The following is a 15,768-nucleotide window of genomic DNA, read 5'->3' on the forward strand; positions in this document are numbered from 1 at the left end:
GGACCCTAGCACCTTTGTGAAAATTCTGGGAGCCGTGGCCAACCTGAAGGGAAGGGCCACAAACTGGTAATGCCTGTCCAGAAAGGCGAATCGGAGTAATCGATGATGATCTCTGTGAATAGGGATGTGTAGATACGCATCCTTTAAGTCCACGGTAGTCATATATTGACCCCTCCTGGATCAGAGGAAGAATAGTCCGAATAGTCTCCATCTTGAAAGATGGTACTCTGAGGAATTTGTTTAGAATTTTGAGATCCAAGATTGGTCTGAAAGTTCCCTCTTTTTTTGGGAACCACAAACAGGTTTGAGTAAAAACCTATCCCTTGTTCTGCTTTTGGAACTGGGCGGATCACTACCATGGTATGTAGGTCTTCTACACAGCGTAAGAACGCCTCTCTCTTTGTCTGGTTTGCAGACAATTGAGAAATGTGAAATCTCCCCCTTTGGGGGGGAGTCTTTGAAGTCCAGAAGATATCCCTGGGACACAATTTCTAAAGCCCAGGAATCGTGAACATCTCTTGCCCAAGCCTGAGTGAAGAGAGAGAGTCTGCCCCCTACTAGATCCGGTCCCAGATCGGGGGCTACCCCTTCATGCTGTCTTAGAGGCAGCAGGTTTCTTGGCCTGTTTACCTTTGTTCCAAGCCTGGTTAGGTCTCCAGACTGACTTGGATTGGGCAAAATTCCCCTCTTGCTTTGCTGCAGGGGAAGCTGAAGCGGGACCACCCTTGAAGTTCCGAAAGGAACAAAAACATTTTTTTGGTCCTCATTTTATTTGTCTTATCCTGAGGGAGGGCATGGCCTTTCCCTCTAGTGATGTCTGAAATAATCTCTTTCAGTTCAGGCCCGAATTGGGTCTTTTCTTTGAAAGGGATGTTCAACAGTTTAGATTTTGATGAGACATCAGCAGACCAGGACTTAAGCCATAACGCCCTGCGTGCTAAAATGTCAAAACCTAAATTCTTTGTCGCTAATTTAGCCAGTTGGAAAGCGGCTTCTGTAATGAAAGAATTAGCCAACTTAAGGGCCTTGATTCTATCCATAATATCCTCTAATGGAGTCTCCATCTGGAGAGCCTCTTCTAGAGCCTCGAACCAGAAAGCAGCTGCAGTAGTTACAGGAACAATGCACGCAATAGGTTGGAGAAGAAAACCTTGATGAACAAAAATTTTCTTTAGGAGACCCTCTAATTTTTTTATCCATAGGATCTTTGAAAGCACAACTGTCTTCAATAGGTATAGTTGTACGCTTAGCAAGAGTAGAAATAGCTCCCTCCACCTTAGGAACCGTCTGCCACAAGTCCCGCATGGTGTCAGATATGGGAAACATTTTCTTAAAAACAGGAGGGGGATCGAACGGAATACCTGGTCTATCCCACTCCTTAGTAACAATATTCACAATCCTCTTAGGGACTGGAAAAACATCAGTGTAAACAGGAAGCTCTAAGTATTTGTCCATTTTACACAATTTCTCTGGGACCACTATAGGGTCACAATCATCTAGAGTCGCTAATACCTCCCTGAGCAATAAGCAGAGGTGTTCAAGCTTAAAATTAAAGGCCGTCATATCAGAATCTGTCTGAGGGAGCGTCTTTCCTGAATCAGAAATTTCTCCCTCAGATAACAAATCCCTTACCCCTACTTCAGAACATTGTGAGGGTATATCGGATACGGCTACTAAAGCATCAGACGGCTCAGCATTTGTTCTTAACCCAGTGCTGTCATGCTTTCCTTGTAAACCAGGCAGTTTAGATAAAACCTCTGTGAGGGTTGTATTCATAACTGTGGCCATGTCTTGTAAAGTAAATGAATTTGACGCACTAGAGGTACTTGGCGTCACTTGTGCGGGCGTTACTGGTTGTGACACTTGGGGAGAGCTAGATGGCAAACCCTCATTTCCTTCTGTCTGAGAATCATCTATTGCTATATTTTTAAGTGCTAAAATATGCTCTTTATAATTTATAGACATATCAGTGCAATTGTGACACATTCTAAGAGGGGGTTCCACAATGGCTTCTAAACACATTGAACAAGGATTTTCCTTGATGTCAGACATGTTAAACAGGCTAGTAATGAAACAAGCAAGCTTGGAAAACACTTTAATCAAAGCAAATAGTACTTAGAAAAAATGGTACTGTGCCTTTAAGAGAAAAAAAAGATGCACAAACTCTGCAAAACAGTGTAAAAAAGCAGTAAACTTTACGAAATTTGTACAGTAGCATCATAAAGCCTTAGTAAGTTTACACAGCTAGACAAATAAACGATTAACCCCTTAAAGTAAAAACCGGATTGACAAAACGTCAAAAAAAGGTAAAACAACGTTCAGCACCTTGTCACAGCTCTGCTGTGGCGCCTACCTGCCCTTTAGGAACGATTTGTGGGGGAAAAAAAATTATTTTAAGCCCTCAAACACAGCAGGACCCTCTGTAGAAGGAGCTGGATGTCTCTGAGGAAAAGAAACTGTGCAACTGAGGCGCGAAAATAGGCCCCTCCCACCTCACTCAATGTTATGGGGCCTAAAGGAAACACACCAGAGTGTTTCTAAACTAGCCGTGTGGGTTAATAACCCTTAAATAAGCCACAATGAACCCTTAAAGTCCCTCAAAAAAACGTTATGTTTGCAATATAAAACGTTTTTTTCCTATCAGTGTCACCAGTAAACAATGAGCCCTTTATGCAAGCTGGGATTCCTATTAAGTGCCTGAATACAGCTTACCCTTCCCTCATGGGGATATTGCCAGCCTTTTCTAGAATTATCACAGTCTGTCTAGAAAAAAATAGACTGAACATACCTCAATGCAGCTTTGCATGCAAACCGTTCCCCCAACTGAAGTTTTCCTGTATTCTTCAGCCCTTGTGAGAACAGCAGTGGATCTTAGTTACAAAGTGCTAAGATCATCATCCTCCTTGCAGAAATCTTCATCCCTTTTCTGCCAGAGAGTAAATAGTACACACCAGTACCATTTAAAATAACAAACTTTTGCTTGAGAAAATAAAAACTAACATTTTTGTCACCCCACTCACTTTACCTTTCCTAGCAGTTAAGCAGGCAAAGAGAATAACTGGGGGGCGGAGCTAAGGGAGGAGCTATATAGACAGCTCTGCTGTGGGTGCTCTCTTTGCCACTTCCTGTTAGGAAGGAGAATATTCCACAAGTATGGATGAATCCGTGGACTTGATACATCTTACAAGAGAAAAAATATTTCAACATAAAGTATGTTAATATAACCAGGTTGTTGTGCAAAGTTGGGGAATGGGTAGTAAAGGCATTATCTATCTTTTTAAACAATAACAATTTTTGTGTTGACTGTCCCTTTAATGATGTCCATTACTGAATTGCATATAAAGGCATTAGCCATTCTAAGGTCCCTAATGAAATTCCCAGAGATCCTGAGCAGAGGATTGGTAAGTAACCATTTTAGATAGGGAATCACATGAAAGGGTCCCTGCCACTGCTACACAGGTGATAACACTGCTGGTTTAAGCAGAAGACCAGTCTGAAGGGAGATCTTTCTCAAGAAAGAATCCAATTTTCTGTCCATTGGGCCTCTGAAAGAGGTGCTATCCTCCACAGGGATTGCAGTGTGTCTGGCAAGAGTGAAAATAGCTCCATCAACCTTAGGTATGGATTCTGCTCTGGAATCAGGGACATCCTCTTAAACCTGGAGGAAGGAGCAAATGGTATAATCATGTAGTAAGGTAAGCATATGCTCCACTTTAAATCTAAAAACATTGTCAGGGTCCTGTTCACCTGATGACACTGCCCCATCTGAACTGGATGATTTTCAGTCTTCAGAGTCAGAACTCTGAAGCAGTACAGGAATTTGATGCTGCGGGGGAGAAGCTTGCATATTCACATTAGAGGATAAATGTAAATCCCCAGATACTTCTCTTTGGGATAGCCACTAAATATTCTGCCATGTAAACTCTTTTTAAATTCAGGAGTAAAGTTAGTAGTAGACCCCTGAGTTTCATAAACAGGACAAAACTCCTTAGGGAATTTAGAAGGATGCAACTGATTGGCATGCAAAATTGAGGTACAAAACTATTACAGAGTTGATTGACCTGACACACTGGAACCGATTTGCAAAACAAACATAATAATGTACATGGAGGGTTATCAGTAGAAACATGATTTCAGTGGGGACAGATCCACTGTGTTCCATAATGTGCAATAAGTATTAGTATAGCAGAGTATGAAGAAACAGGCATGCACTGTTAGAAAAAAATGGCAGAGAGCCCTCTACACTAGCCCAGTTAATACCTCTGACAACTGCTATAAAATATAGTGTGATGTATCACATAGGCCCAAAGGTACAGACTGACAGAAGTAACCCACAAGTTACCCCATGGCAGCACCTGTGTGGGTACTCACTTTCCCTCCAGTGACAGGACTGAGAATCAGGCTAAGTATTAAGGAAAAAATCCAGACAGATGCTCATAAACTTCCGTTCTGCTCTGTAGCAGCTCTGTAGTGAAGGAGAAAGATTGCGAAGCTGATGGTGTGGGGTTACCGCCCATAGCATTGCCGGTGCCTTATAGAGGCCAAATATGCAAGACAAAAATGTAAAAGTGCACCAAACACTAAAAACAGTTAGCGGTTATCTTAAAGGGCCATACTCCACTTTTATTCAGGAAGTCAATAATGGGTCCCCAGAGGTGACAGAGGGCTAACAAGGGTGTCAGATATATATAAATGCGTCCCTGATTGAGGTAGGGCATACAGGTACTTGAAATGAGAGATAAATTGTGTCAGTAGGAGAGCAGGCAAAGTCCCCTGCCCATGCTATACCTGTGTTAAAAGTACCTTCTAATAGCCACTGGGCTGTGTGTGTGCTGTGGTAAGTGACTTACCTGAAGCAACAACCCTCTAACGGCTTACCAGGCACTAAGCTGCAGCAGTATCCAGTAGAGAGCTCATCTAGTGCTTGGACTTGTACAGCAGAGGATATCTGAGGAAATACCATAATCCCACAGGGGGAAGCTAAGGGACATTTCCCCATGATGCCTAAGGGTAGTTAAGCCTGAAATCCCTAGGGAGGTACTGCACACATAACAGGGTATTCCTATGTTCTTGTGCAATTGAGCTTTCTGGAAATCTCGTCTGTCTCTTTGTGAATGATATGTCCCAGGGATAAAGGCTCTCACATTAGTCTGAGCTCCCAAACATTAATCCATAAGCAAGTAGCTGAAACACAGCTATTGGGAGGCCTGGGTGGCCAAGAAACAGAACTAAAGAGAAATGGGAGGGAAGTCAAGCTCTTGTGTGGGTTCTTGACCTCCTCCTTTGTGTCCTTCAAACATCGCTTTCGTCAAAGAATCCTCCATGTGCAGCAATTACAGCCTTGCAGACCTTTGTCATTCCAGTTGACATTTATTGAGGTAATCTGAAGAGATTTCCCCCCATGCTTCCTGAAGCACCTCCTACAAGTTGGATTGGCTTGATGGGCACTTCTTACATACCATACGGCTAAGCAGCTCCCACAACAGCTCAATAGGGTTGAGATCTGGTGACTGTGCTGGCCACCCTATTAAATACAAAATACCATCTAAATGCTTATTCCCTAAATAGTTCTTGCATACTTTGGAGCTGTGCTTTGGGTCATTGTCCTGTTGTAGGAGGAAATTGGCTCCAATTAAGCACAGTCCACAGGGTATGGCATGGCATTGCAAAATGTAGTGATAGCTTTTCTTCTTCAAGGTCCCTTTAACCTTATAAATAAATCTCCCACTTTACCACCACCAAAGCAGCCTCAGACCATCACATTTCCTCCACCATCCTTGACAGATTGTGTCAAGCCCGCCTCCAGCATCTTTTTATTTGATCAGCGTCTTACAAATCTTCTTTGTGATCCAAACACCTCAAACTTAGATTCGCTTGTCCATAACACTTTTTTTCCAATCTTCTTTTGTTCATTGTCTGTGTTCTTTTGCCCATCTTAATCTTTTCTTTTTATTGACCAATCTGAGGTATGGCTTTTTCTTTGCAACTCTGCCTAGAAAGCCATCGTCCTGGAGGTGCCTAGCTCTTCAATGTTGAGACTGTTTATTGGGGGGTAGTATTTAATGAAGCTGGCTGTTGAGGACCTGTTAGGCATATGTTTCTCAAACTAGACACTCAAATGCATTTGTCCTCTTTCTCAGATGGGCACTAGGGTCTCCCACTCCACTTTCTATTCTGGTTAGAGCCAATTTGCTCTGTTCTGTGAAGAGAGAAGTACACGGCGCTGTATGAGATCTTCAGTTTCTTGGCAATTTCTTGCATGGAATAGCCTTCATTTCTCAGAGACTGACAAGTTTCATAAGAAAGTTCTTTATTACTGGCCAGCTTGAGCCTGTAATCAAACCTTCAATTGTTAATGATCCAGATACTCAACTAGTCTAATGAAGGTCAGTATTATTGCTTCTTTAATCAGCACAACCGTTTTCAGCTGTGCTAACATAATTGCAAAAGGGTTTTCTAATGATCAATTAGCCTTCTTAAATAATAAACTTGGATAAGTAAACACAACGTGAAATTGGAAAAAATGGACAGATGGTTACTGATAATGGGCCTCTGTACGCGACTATATGCCTATGTAGATAGTCCATTAAAAATCAGACGTTTCCAGCTACAATAATCATTTACAACATTAATAATGTCTACACTGTATTTCAGATCAATTTGATCATTTCAGTCTTGCCAAGTGTGTGGGTGAACTGTTATAAAGCTGGTGGATATTGCTTAGAACATTAGAACGAGAACGATTCCCCATTATTATCCATGTTACTCCCATAGAAAGCTCATGAAACTCCTATGGAACACCTGTATATTCGCTATAAACAAAAAAAAGATGAATAAGAAACCTATATGAGCTGGGGAATTGTGGGTATATTGTAAATGTGTATATGGTGTGTTTTATATATGTACTATATATGTACTATACTGAAAAATTCCCACCTGGGTGCTAAGCTGATTTAAGGTTTTTGGGGGTCTGTAGTTGCTTAGATGTCTGCGATACAGGCTTCTAATTTGTAATTTTTAAATAAAGTTTTGCGGTGACGTCATCACGTCATTGCGCGTGGCGTCACCGTGCAAAACATGAAGCCTCAGCGATGCCTGTCACTATAGAGGCCCGATCGCCGGGGTGGGAGCCCCCAGATCTCCCTCAAAGTGGGAGAGTGTTAGCAACGGCTCTAAACCGTCGTTAGTACCTGTGCGGGAAACTCAGCGATGGCTCAGAGCCGTCGTTAGCACTCAAGGGGTTAAAAGAAGATGACTTTTCTGACATTGTTTTTGTATAGCCGCTACAAGTTCACAATGTACTAATCATGTTTAGCTCTAATATCGTGATTGCACGATAACAAACATTTTTCATATTAATAAGACGTTTGATACGATGTTCTTGCTAGTTTAATATATACTGATAGTCTTGCTGAAATATTTTATGAACTCTGGATGGGATAAGTCTGTGTCTACTATTGTGTTTCTCATAGCCTGAAACGTATTCCTGGGAAGCATCACTAAACTCATATAATTGGTCATGATGCTAAACTAAAGTGTATTGTGTGTACTAATGAACTAATATTTGTTTGCATGTTTTGTTTTATGACTGCTTTAATGTACCTTTCACTCTCTTTACAACTGGGTTTAATGATCCCTCTGCTATAATGTAGGCAATGTAGCTAATTTTAGGGTGGTTTATAGATACTCTTGTGCATTTTCTAACAACTGTCCTGCTCTTATCGGTTATTTAAATGGTAACGGTATACTATGGGGAACATTTATCAAGAGCTCTTATGCAATCTTATATTTCTCCTGTTAAGTGTAGTCAGTCCACGGGTCATCCATTACTTATGGGATTATATCTCCTCCCTAACAGGAAGTGCAAGAGGATCACCCAAGCAGAGCTGCTATATAGCTCCTCCCCTCTACGTCATACCCAGTCATTCTCTTGCACCTAACTAATAGATAGGACGTGTGAGAGGACTGTGGTTGTTAAACTTAGTTTTTATCTCTTCAATCAAAAGTTTGTTATTTTAAACGGCACCGGAGTGTGTTGTTTCTTCTCAGGCAGCATTAGAAGAAGAATCTACCTGAGTTTGTTTATGATCTTAGCGGTCGTAACTAAGATCCACTTGCTGTTCTCGGCCATTCTGAGGAGTGAGGTAACTTCAGAACAGGGGATAGCAGGCAGGACTCACCTGCAAGGAGGTATGTTGCAGTATATTATTTTCTAAGGAATGGAATTGACTGAGAAAATACTGCTAATACCGATGTAATGTAAGTGCAGCCTTAAATGCAGTAGTAGCGACTGGTATCAGGCTGATATGTATGTATGTATACTCTGAGGTATTTCTGGGGAATGGAATTTCACTAAGAAAATACTGTCTATATTTAAGTAATATTTGAGCCTACACTGCAGTGAAAGCGACTAGCAGCAGGCTTATTAATAACATTTCATAATTTCATTTTTAAAACGTTTACTGGCATGTTAATCGTTTTTTTCTGAGGTGCTTGGTGATAAAACTTTATGGGCATGATTTTTACCACATGGCTGTCGTTTGTTTCTGAATAAAATCAGTTTACTGAGCTTCCCCACTGTTGTAATATGAGTGGGAGGGGCCTATTTTAGCGCTTTATTGCGCAGTAAAAATTTAGTCACAGTCTTCCTATTTCTTCCTCCATGATCCAGGACGTCTCTACAGAGCTCAGGGGTCTCCAAAACTAGTTTTGAGGGAGGTAATCACTCACAGCAGACCTGTGATAGTGTGTTTTGACTGTGATAAAAACGTTAATATTAAATTGTTATCCGTTTTTGGGTATTAAGGGGTTAATCATCCATTTGCTGGTGGGTGCAATCCTTGCTAACTTAATACATTTACTGTGAAAATTTGTTTGCTATAACTAATTTGGTTCATTGTTATTTCAACTGTGACAGTTTTTTGTGCTTCTTAAAGGCACAGTAGCGTTTTTTATATTGCTTGTAAATTTATTTGAAAAGTATTTTCCAAGCTTGCTAGTCTCATTGCTAGTTTGTTTAAACATGTCTGACACAGATGAATCTCTTTGTTCACTATGTTTAAAGGCCAATGTGGAGCCCAATAGAAATTTGTGTACTAATTGCATTGATGCTACTTTAAATAAAAGCCAATCTGTACATGTAAAGAAATTTTCACCAGACAACGAGGGGGAAGTTATGCCGACTAACTCTCCTCACGTGTCAGTACCTTCGCCTCCCGCTCAGGAGGTGCGTGATATTGTGGCGCCAAGTACATCAGGGCGGCCCATACAAATCACTTTGCAAGACATGGCTAATGATATGACTGAAGTACTATCTAAATTGCCAGAATTTAGGGGTAAACGCGATCACTCTGGGGTAAGAACAGAGTGCGCTGATAATAATAGAGCCATGTCTGATACTACGTCACAATTTGCAGAACATGAGGACGGAGAGCTTCATTCTGTGGGTGACGGATCTGATCCAAGTAAACTGGACTCAGACATTTCAAATTTTAAATTTAAGCTTGAGAACCTCCGTGTATTACTAGGGGAGGTATTAGCGGCTCTGAATGATTGTAACACGGTTGCAATTCCAGAGAAAATATGTAGGCTGGATAAATATTTTGCGGTACCGGCGTGTACTGACGTTTTTCCTATACCTAAAAGGCTTACAGAAATTGTTAACAAGGAGTGGGATAGACCCGGTGTGCCTTTTTCACCCCCTCCTATATTTAGAAAAATGTTTCCAATAGACGCCACCACACGGGACTTATGGCAGACGGTCCCTAAGGTGGAGGGAGCAGTTTCTACTCTGGCTAAGCGCACCACTATCCCGGTGGAGGATAGCTGTGCTTTTTCAGATCCAATGGATAAAAAGTTAGAGGGTTACCTTAAGAAAATGTTTGTTCAGCAAGGTTTTATATTACAACCCCTTGCATGCATTGCGCCTGTCACGGCTGCGGCGGCATTCTGGTTTGAGTCTCTCGAAGAGACCCTTAGCTCAGCTCCATTGGATGAGATTATAGACAAGCTTAAAGTCCTTAAGCTAGCTAATTCATTTATTTCTGATGCCGTAGTACACTTAACTAAACTTACGGCTAAGAACTCCGGATTCGCCATTCAAGCGCGTAGAGCGCTGTGGCTTAAATCCTGGTCAGCCGATGTGACTTCTAAATCTAAATTGCTTAACATTCCTTTCAAAGGGCAGACATTATTCGGGCCCGGTTTGAAAGAAATTATCGCTGACATTACTGGAGGTAAGGGCCATGCCCTGCCTCAAAACAGGGCCAAACCAAGGGCTAAACAGTCTAATTTTCGTGCCTTTCGTAACTTCAAGGCAGGAGCAGCATCAACTTCCTCCGCTCCAAGACAGGAAGGAACTGTTGCTCGCTACAGACAGGGCTGGAAACCTAACCAGTCCTGGAACAAGGGCAAGCAGGCCAGAAAACCTGCTGCTGCCCCTAAGACAGCATGAAGTGAGGGCCCCCGATCCGGAAACGGATCTAGTGGGGGGCAGACTTTCTCTCTTCGCCCAGGCTTGGGCAAGAGATGTCCAGGATCCCTGGGCGTTAGAGATCATATCTCAGGGATATCTTCTGGACTTCAAAGCTTCTCCTCCAAAAGGGAGATTTCATCTTTCAAGGTTGTCAGCAAACCAGATAAAGAAAGAGGCATTTCTACGCTGTGTACAAGACCTTTTACTAATGGGAGTGATCCACCCAGTTCCGCGGTCGGAACACGGACAAGGGTTTTACTCAAATCTGTTTGTGGTTCCCAAGAAAAAGGGAACCTTCAGACAAATCTTGGACTTAAAGATCCTAAACAAATTCCTAAGAGTTCCATCGTTCAAAATGGAAACTATTCGGACCATCTTACCTATGATCCAAGAGGGTCAGTACATGACCACAGTGGATTTAAAGGATGCCTACCTTCACATACCGATTCACAAGGATCATTACCGGTATCTAAGGTTTGCCTTCCTAAACAGGCATTACCAGTTTGTAGCTCTTCCCTTCGGGTTAGCTACAGCTCCAAGAATCTTTACAAAGGTTCTGGGCTCTCTTCTGGCGGTACTAAGACCGCGAGGAATAGCGGTAGCTCCGTACCTAGACGACATTCTGATACAAGCGTCAAGTTTCCAAACTGCCAAGTCTCATACAGAGTTAGTTCTGGCATTTCTAAGGTCGCATGGGTGGAAGGTGAACGTAGAAAAGAGTTCTCTATTGCCACTCACAAGAGAAATGAAAATTTACCTGACAGAGGACAGGTTATCAAAACTTCTAAATGCTTGCCGTGTCCTTCATTCCATTCAACACCCGTCAGTGGCTCAATGCATGGAGGTAATCGACTTAATGGTAGCGGCAATGGACATAGTACCTTTTGCACGCCTGCATCTCAGACCGCTGCAATTGTGCATGCTAAGCCAGTGGAATGGGGATTACTCAGATTTGTCCCCTATGCTAAATCTGGATCAAGAGACATCTGTCCAGGGGGATGCCCTTCAGCAGGCCAGATTGGACGATTGTAACAACAGACGCCAGCCTGCTAGGTTGGGGCGCTGTCTGGAATTCCCTGAAGGCTCAGGGATCATGGACTCAGGAGGAGAGACTCCTTCCAATAAACATTCTGGAATTAAGAGCAGTTTTCAATGCTCTTCTGGCTTGGCCTCAGTTAGCAACTCTGAGGTTCATCAGGTTTCAGTCGGACAACATCACGACTGTGGCTTACATCAACCATCAGGGAGGGACAAGGAGTTCCCTAGCGATGATGGAAGTCTCAAAGATAATTCGCTGGGCAGAGTCTCACTCTTGCCACCTGTCAGCAATCCACATCCCAGGCGTGGAGAACTGGGAGGCGGATTTCCTAAGTCGTCAGACTTTTCATCCGGGGGAGTGGGAACTTCATCCGGAGGTCTTTGCCCAACTGCTTCATCATTGGGGCAAACCAGATCTGGATCTCATGGCGTCTCGCCAGAACGCCAAGCTTCCTTGTTACGGATCCAGGTCCAGGGACCCGGGAGCGGTACTGATAGATGCTCTGACAGCACCTTGGGTCTTCAACATGGCTTATGTGTTTCCACCCTTCCCGATGCTTCCTCGATTGATTGCCAGGATCAAACAGGAGAGAGCATCGATGATTCTAATAGCGCCTGCGTGGCCATGCAGGACCTGGTATGCAGATCTAGTGGACATGTCGTCCTGTCCACCATGGTCTCTGCCTCTGAGACAGGACCTTCTGATTCAGGGTCCTTTCAAACATCCAAATCTAATTTCTCTGAGGCTGACTGCATGGAGATTGAACGCTTGATTCTATCAAAGCGGGGATTCTCGGAGTCAGTGATTGATACCTTAATACAGGCTAGGAAACCTGTTACCAGGAAAATTTATCATAAAATATGGCGTAAATACTTATATTGGTGCGAATCCAAGAGTTACTCATGGAGTAAGGTTAGGATTCCGAGGATATTGTCTTTTCTACAAGAAGGTTTAGAAAAGGGCTTATCTGCTAGTTCGTTAAAGGGACAGATCTCAGCTCTGTCTATCCTTTTACACAAACGTCTGTCAGAAGTTCCAGACGTTCAGGCTTTTTGTCAGGCTTTGGCTAGGATTAAGCCTGTGTTTAAGACTGTTGCTCCGCCGTGGAGCTTAAACTTAGTTCTTAACGTTTTTCAAGGTGTTCCGTTTGAACCCCTTCATTCCATTGATATCAAGCTGTTATCTTGGAAAGTTCTGTTTTTAATGGCTATTTCCTCGGCTCGAAGAGTCTCTGAGTTATCGGCCTTACATTGTGATTCTCCTTATCTGATTTTTCATTCAGACAAGGTAGTTCTGCGTACTAAACCTGGGTTCTTACCTAAGGTAGTTACTAACAAGAATATCAATCAAGAAATTGTTGTTCCATCATTGTGCCCTAACCCTTCTTCAAAGAAGGAACGACTTCTGCACAATCTGGACGTCGTCCGTGCCCTGAAATTTTATTTGCAGGCAACCAAGGATTTTCGTCAAACTTCTTCCCTGTTTGTCGTTTATTCTGGACAGAGGAGAGGTCAAAAAGCTTTGGCTACCTCTCTCTCTTTTTGGCTTCGTAGCATAATACGTTTAGCCTATGAGACTGCTGGACAGCAGCCTCCTGAAAGGATTACAGCTCATTCTACTAGAGCTGTGGCTTCCACTTGGGCCTTTAAGAATGAGGCCTCTGTTGAACAGATTTGCAAGGCTGCAACTTGGTCTTCACTTCACACTTTTTCAAAATTTTACAAATTTGACACTTTTGCTTCTTCGGAGGCTGTTTTTGGGAGAGAGGTTCTACAGGCAGTGGTTCCTTCCGTGTAAAGATCCTGCCTGTCCCTCCCGTCATCCGTGTACTTTTAGCTTTGGTATTGGTATCCCATAAGTAATGGATGACCCGTGGACTGACTACACTTAACAGGAGAAAACATAATTTATGCTTACCTGATAAATTCCTTTCTCCTGTAGTGTAGTCAGTCCACGGCCCGCCCTGTTTTTACGGCAGGTCTAAATTTTAAATTAAACTCCAGTCACCACTGCACCCTATAGTTTCTCCTTTCTCGTTTGGTTTTGGTCGAATGACTGGGTATGACGTAGAGGGGAGGAGCTATATAGCAGCTCTGCTTGGGTGATCCTCTTGCACTTCCTGTTAGGGAGGAGATATAATCCCATAAGTAATGGATGACCCGTGGACTGACTACACTACAGGAGAAAGGAATTTATCAGGTAAGCATAAATTATGTTTTTACCAAGTGATGTTGCATTGCAAAAGGCGGACAGGTCCTCTGCTTGAGAACTTGTCAGCCTGCAGTTTGAGTCTGTGTGACATTTCAATAGATTTAGGATTTCTGTGTGCCCATTTCATGTGGCTACATCAGTAATTTTACCATAAACCTTAATATATAACTGCCACAGCTCTTTAGTGTCATGCTTAATAATGAATGTGATTGGCTCATATAATTTAGTGTGATATCTACTAAGTCAGTAGTGCCTTACTTTCATTTCATCTCTGTACTTGCATAGTATATTTTGATAAAATGAGGTTTGTTTATGAAAAATTTTATAGGTACAGTTGTTTATATTTAATTCATGAGATATATTTGTTTTTCTCGCCAGTTCTGTTTGTATTGTAAACCTAAAAAAAGTTCCCTAGACCTTAATATATATTAATAAGATAAAATGGCACAAAATATATGATCAGAGATTAACCAATGAGAAAAAAAAGATTATATATATATATATATATATATATATATATATATATATATATATATATATATATACATACACACGGTATATAAAAAAGATTATAGTAAATAAGAATACAATTGAGTAGAATATGAACACTCTAACCTATAATTCATGTATTATTTAATGTCACAGAAGAGGTCAACTATTCAGATCTCTGTTAGCATTCACACGCCCACAATGTTCTGCTTTATCACAGGCAGAGCTAAGTGCCACCTTCTGCCTCCAGTTTGCCATACACAGGACTACTTGTCCAACTGTGACAGTAGGGAGAGTGCAAACATGAAGGGGAAAACAAAATGCATGCTTACCTGATAAATGTATTTCTTTTCTTTCCACAGATCATCATCAATTACTGTTGGTAATATCACTCTTGGCCAACAGGAGGCGGCAAAGAGCACCACAGCAAAAGTTGTTAAGTATCACTTCCCTACCCACAATCCCTAGTCATTCGACCAAAGGAAAGGAGAGAAAGGAAGTAACACAAGGTGCGGAGGTGCCTGAGGTTTATATAAAAAGAAATTGTCTGAAAAATACAGGGCGGGCCGTGGACTCACCATGTCAAGAAAGAAATACATTTATCAGGTAAGCATACATTTTGTTTTCTTTCTAATGACACAGTGAGTAAACGGATCATCATCAATTACAGTTGGGAACCAATACTCAAGCTAGAGTACACAGATGATAAGGGAGGGAAAAGACGGGTATCCTAAACAGAAGGCACCACAGCTTGAAGAACCTTTCTCCCAAAAGAAGCCTCAGCCGAGACAAAAGTATCGAATTTATAGAATTTGGAAAAAGTATGGAAAGATGACCAAGTTGCAGCCTTGCAAATCTGTTCCACAGATACTTAATTTTTGAAGGCCCAGGAAGAAGAGACAGCCCTTGTGGAATGAGCTGTGATTCTCTCAAGAGGTTGCTATCCAGCAGTCTCATATGCCAAGCGAATAACACTCTCGAGCCAAAGAGAAAGCAAAGTAACCATAGCTCTCTGAGCCTTGTGTTTCCCAGAAAAACAAACAAAAAAAGCAGAAGACTGATGAAACTCCTTAGTTGCCTGTAGATAAAATTTTAGCGCTTGCACAACACCTAGATTATGCAACAAAACGTTCTTTGTGAGAAGAAGGGTTAGGACACAAAGAAGGAACAACGATTTCTTGATTAATATTCTTGACCGAAACAACTTTAGGCAGGAAACCAAACTTAGTACGCAGAACCACCTTATCAGAATGAAAGATAAGATAAGGGGACTCACACTGTAATGCAGAGAGTTCAGAAACTCTCCGAGCCGAAGAAATAGAAACAAGAAACAAAACTTTCCAAAATAACATCTTAATATCTAAGGAATGCATAGGCTCAAACGGAGTCTGCTGTAAAACCTTAAGAACAAGGTTAAGACTCCAGGGAGGAGTAACATGTTTAAACACAGGCCTGATCCTGACCAAGGCCTGACAAAAAGAGTGCACGTCTGGCACATCCGCCAGGCGTTTATGCAACAGAATAGACAAGGCTGAAATATGTCCCTTCAGAGAAC

General features: G+C 42.0%; 1 protein-coding gene across 1 annotated transcript in view; it reads right to left on the reverse strand.

Moving 5' to 3' along the window:
* Window positions 1-15,768, reverse strand: part of CCDC148 (coiled-coil domain containing 148) — a 633,004-nt gene that overhangs the window by 590,921 nt on the left and 26,315 nt on the right. The gene's annotated exons all lie outside the window — the stretch shown is intronic.

Source organism: Bombina bombina, chromosome 1 (assembly GCF_027579735.1).
Source record: "Bombina bombina isolate aBomBom1 chromosome 1, aBomBom1.pri, whole genome shotgun sequence".
Lineage (NCBI taxonomy): Eukaryota > Metazoa > Chordata > Amphibia > Anura > Bombinatoridae > Bombina > Bombina bombina.